Source organism: Pteropus vampyrus, unplaced genomic scaffold (assembly GCF_000151845.1).
Source record: "Pteropus vampyrus isolate Shadow unplaced genomic scaffold, Pvam_2.0 Scaffold14, whole genome shotgun sequence".
In the NCBI taxonomy this organism is placed as follows: domain Eukaryota; kingdom Metazoa; phylum Chordata; class Mammalia; order Chiroptera; family Pteropodidae; genus Pteropus; species Pteropus vampyrus.
In genome coordinates, this window is record NW_011888795.1 from 10,735,594 (window position 1) to 10,741,302 (window position 5,709).

Here is a 5,709-nt window from a genome sequence, read left to right on the forward strand (position 1 = left end):
TAACTAACTTTTGGTTATTTTGCTTATACAAGAGATCAAATTATTTAGTCGTCTAGAAGCATTAGTATTGTAATACTTTATCTTATGGACATAACAAGGAAGTCTCATTGCTTTAGGTTAGATATTTTATGAGTGAGGTTTTTGTGTTTTGTTTTTCTGATTAAAATGACTGCATTAGGTCTTAGAGACAGTCTTAGTCTTAGAGACAGAAAATTAAATGGTGGTCGCCAGGGGCTGAGGAGAGAGGGGAATGAAGAGTTTTCATCTAATGGGTATAGAGTTTCAGTTTTATAAGATGAAAAGAGTTATGGAGATGGATGGTGGTGATGGTTGTACAACATTATGAATATTTAATACTACTGAACTGTACATTTTTAAAAAAAATAGTCACCATGATAAATTGTATGTGTATTTTACCACAACTAAAAAGAAAAAGGGAAACAATGACTGCATAAGTAGGTATTGCTAACAGCTGCTTCATAGATTTTATAGGTTTAACCATTCCAGTTGTGTTCAATGGCAAAATCTTGGCATTTGCCCTTTTAGCTGTATTAGAATGGATCCAAAATTAAATTTTTTTGAGGGAAATCTCGGCTTAGCCCACAAATATTTCCTCAGTTCCCTTCTTTTTCCTTAACTTTTATAAAACAACATTAACCCTATTCCCAATTCCACGGAGTATTAGTGGAAATAAATATACTCTAAATTGCCAACCCGCCTGTCTGGTGTGCAGAAATGATCAGTTGGGAAAAGTAATGTTAATGGAAGATTTCCTTAAGACTTTGCACTTCATGTAGGTGATCTAACTTTTATCCTGAGATTCAAAAATAATGATCACAAATCTGACTTTGCATATTCTTGTTTTAGCCCTGCCTGTGATTACTATTGGTGAGCTGCAGTTTGGAATCATATGAACATCTGAAGTCTAGGGACCCCACGACTGTTTTTACTGTGGAGGTGCAGCTGAGAACACCACTCACTCATCACACTGTTCTCTTCATGAGAGCCTGCAGAAATTCATTACCACAAATGACTGTGCTTCTCTTGAGCAACTCGTTTGTTTTATAATCTTCTGAGCATTTTGAATTGTGTAATTGAATGTGCTTCCTTCCATCATGTGTTGGTCGTGTAAGAATTCAGAAGCTTACAGTAAGTGCACAGACTCTACAGTGTACGTTTTGTGAAATATTTTTACTCTGACTACTTATTTTGTCTACTCTTAGTTTCCCTTTGGTTGGTTACTCCATTTCCTTAATATCTTATTATACCGTAAGTATTTTGTAAGCCATCTTCAATTTTTTTGAATAGGAGGAATAAAGGGAAATATAAGGCATAACTATTCATTATTATAAATCAAAAAGATTAGTTTTAAGATGACATAACCATAAACCCCAAATAATCAAATCTGAAGATTATGTGATTTCTTTTACCTATACCACAATTACCTGTATTTTCACTACACTGATTATAAAGGTGCAGTTGTATGAGTAGGAAATTGACTAGAAGGAAACAAAACCAACTAAAGGCTGAAGCCAGGTAAAGCAGTATGTGAAAGGAGGAAAAAAAATGTGAGCAAAAAGAAAATATGCTGAGTCAAAGAGAGAAATCAATAACTGTGTTCACTAAGATTGCAAGAAGAATGGGTTGGAAGGTAAGTATTGAGAAATACTTATTCAAAGAGACTTCTGTATGGGAAATAGGAAGAAAGTGGCTACTTGTTCTAGGTGTTAGCCTGAACATCAGACTTTGTTAATAGCTTACCACTAAGGAAGGGTGTGAGAAAGTCACAGTAATAATAGCAAGGGGATATCAGATGAGAACAGGTGAGGGTGTAATGGGACAGAATCCTGGGCAATCCTGGATAACAGGCAGAAAGCTTGTTCCTTCCTTTCTGCTCAGGTTGGATGAGAAGAAGCGCTCTGGGATGGACTGAAAACAGTGGCTTGGGATTAGGGGAGATTGGATGCTTGGGCAGAAACAATGTAACCAGAAGGAGAAGCTACACTTCTCAGGGAGTCAGGTGAGAAGAAGATCCCAATTGGAGAGAGTGGAGATCTGGCAATGGATCTACAGGGACCCAGAGCAGGAGAAATCCTTGGGTATCCCCAGCACTTGACCTAGGGCCTGGAACGTAGTATGTTTTCAAAAAATTTGTCATATAAATAAAGCAAGAACAAATTGAACTCTATCAATGTTTTTATGATTGCCCACCTAGCTGTGGTTAATGTCCCAACATGGCTCACAGCAAGATGGCCATTCCTTGTGCATATAAACAGGATCTGGATGGGTCTGCCTTTGGAAGTGACTCTCTACAGAGGAAAGGATAGAAGAACAGGACCAAAACTGGCCTTTGCGTCATTTCACATTCTGCATGTACCCTCAGTTTGGAAATCGTTTCTGATATTGTCTATCTTCTTATTCAGCTAGTTCTTCATCATTTAAGTCTCAGCTTATAAGTTACCCTTCAAAGAAGGTTAGGTCCCCTTGCAGAGCTAGGTGAAGACATATATAAACCCTCAGAAATGTACTAACTGTACCTATACAGGAAATTACAGATACACAGAATAAAGAAGATCCACAGAAGATAAAGTTTAGAAATTTCTTAGTTCTGTCACCTCCAACTTAAAACCTGTTTGTTCACTGACCAGTTCCTCAATGATTCAACTGAGACGTGGCCACTTTTCTAGATGGGGCAATATTTCTTGCCAATCAATGTTCAGTGACCTTGTTTGAAGAAACAGCCTATCTGCAGAAAAAGAGATTGCACCTTATCTATACAAAGCAGGGGTGATGGTGTTGTCAGTGTGTGTGTGTGTGATTATGCATGTATGTGTATGAACATGCGTAGAGGGGGAGATATGGGGAGATAGTATGCATATTTTATTACTTAGCTTATTGATTTTTATTCAGAGGTATTAATGAGTGTAAAATTGTAGGCTCAACCCTCAGAGATGGTTGTTAGCTTTACACGGACAGAGGAAAACTCTGTCCCATGACCATAGCTTACACTTCCAGTCCCAAAATAAGGTAAGAGAGAGCAGGTAACTCAGTGGAATCACCAGCATGACAAGAAATTCAGTTCAATCATATAATGGTGGAACAATAGTATCATTGTAAAAAAAAAAAAAACAGCAACAGGAGATTACTGTTAGAAGTATTATTCTATGACTTTCCACTGTACTGTGGAAAAGAGGGAAGAAACCCTCACAATCACAATAGGAAAGGTAAACTTTTCAAACACACTATGTATATGTTTTCCTCTGTATTATTTTGTATGTCGTTTTTATTTATGTACCTGTATAGAAAGATGTAAATATATTTTAATCTTGAATAATGTAATAATGTGTGTGAAGTTTAATAGGACTTAGTCCAACTCAGTAATTAATGACAACTTCAGTGAATGTGAGAGTTCCATGAGGTTTCATTAGAATTCTGAATGGCATCTTGTTTTTACTTTATTGACTTGTTTTGATATGTCAGGCAAGAAAATTCAGCTTTTATCCCATGTTAATTAATTAAATAGTATATTGGGAGAGATGCCAGTTTTTAGGTTATTCCATCAGTTTTAGCTCCATCTGTTATGTTTTATCAAGTTGCTATTCAAACTCTTGATAGCTTGTAGTTTCAATACTGTCTCCATTAGAGTCCCTGAAATGGACGCTCCCTTACTAATTACTCTTATGCTCCTCAGCATCAGGCTGGGTGTGCTGGTCCAGGACCAGAAACAACTTTTTCTTATTTGAGGGCCAGATCATGGACAGAGGAGTGAGCATCTCAGCGTCTTAACGGTTCTCATTGGGACTCCTTGTAGAACATATAGATGGAATTTATCTCCAGTTGAAACCTGGAAGTTTCTTTTTCCTGGATTTCCCTTCTTCCTCTTGTCCGCTCTGCCTTTGCCCAGAATCCCAGTTCTCAGCATCTCCCTGGCCTTTGGCTTGGAGTCTGAGGAGATACGTCACTGCATCCAACTTGGGAGAATTACAGAAAGTACCATATTTACATTCTTCCAAGTGGGACATTTGCTGCTATTGATCATCTGTTTTAAAATAACTTTAATGTTTTATTAATTTTAATATTAATATTTTATTTAATATTATTATTAATAATATAGTAAGTGAGCAAGTATAGCCTGCTCTTTAATTCTTCTTTATTCACCTGGCTCAAATTTCTATTGATTAAATGTTAGACGGACAGTAAAAGTATGCTTAATTAAATTAAATTTGACTACTTATAGAAAGATGCAGTTTAACTGTGATTTTATAATCACACTATTAAACATTATACATTCTTGTAACTTACCCAGAGTTTTTCTTCATGACAAATTTAATTAGTCATAAGTGGAGAAATCTCCTCAATATGGTGCTCAGAGAAAATAATTGTGGACTAAAAGACATCTTTTGTAAATATAAGGTGCTGGGGGTGGGGTGCTCAAAGTCTGTGTTACTTCTTTGTATTTCTCTCTCCAACAATATCATCTCTGTGGAGAAAAGATCTTCAACATCTTACTCTTACCTATCTTTCTTCTCCGTATCCCTAGTTGGTTTTAGCTTCTTTCTCTGCAAGCAAGTGTCTTTATTTCATCATTCAGATAGAGTGAGCCTTTTGAAAACTAGAGAATCAACGGACAACAAAATTATGTATGCTGACTCTATATTTAATAATGGTGTGCATCTGATTACTGTGAGTACCAATAAAAAGCTTTTTCTGTTTAAACAGAGTTTATGTGATAGCAGCCTCTATTCTCCCAGTATTACTTAAGTGGAAAAATCCCTTTTAAGGTGATAACAGAACTTGTATAGTATTGGTTAATCAGTAATGCAAATTAACTTTGAGCTTACCATCAAAATGTGAAAAAAAAAATTTGAATCAAAATTGAAAGTAAGATCTTCACTTATGGCTCTGAGCTTAATGAGGTGGTTGATGTCCTCAGACACACCTCTCTCATTACAATGACCAAGACTGTTATTTTATAGAGTAAAAGAATAATCTGTTGACCTTTACTATCATACCTGAAATAAAGCCTTTAGGAAGAAAATAGCGTTAATGTTAATTGTAGATAAGTTCAATAGAGTTTCATTTCATCTCATTCACATTTTCCAAACCACTAGACGACTAACTGTACACTGGAGACTTTAAGGTCATTGTAAAATGAGATAGCTATTTGGCAATTACTTGATTTAATTTTGAGTGCCAAGACACAGTTGAGGCTCAAAACCCACAAACCCCAAATCCATATCTACTTTAAGAAAATTAAGTAGGTGAGCTATTTCATTTTGCATAACCACAGTATGAAGAATTGTTATATCGAGTAGTCTGAGAAAGCTTTCAGAAGACTCTTAAGATTTGAGCTAATGTATTTCATTAAGGAGAAAGCATTACCTATTTGCTAATTTAGCCAAAAATATTATTTTTCTCTAATGTAAACTGCCAGAAATGAAAAAATATACCATCGAATTTTAAATTATCAATAACGATCAAGATTCAAGTTGCTTCAAGGATGCTAGAATTAATCTGATAATATTGTCACTTACTTTATATTGTGCCTTCTCTGGATTTACAGTCAATAATTTGTCAGATGCAATTATGTTTATTAATTTAATTTTATTTTGCACTATTTGATAAGCTAGTGTATTCTCAGATTATAAAATATTTTGTAGGAGTTGAAAAAGAAAAACTCTTTGTTTTTCTTAAAATTATTCACTAGTT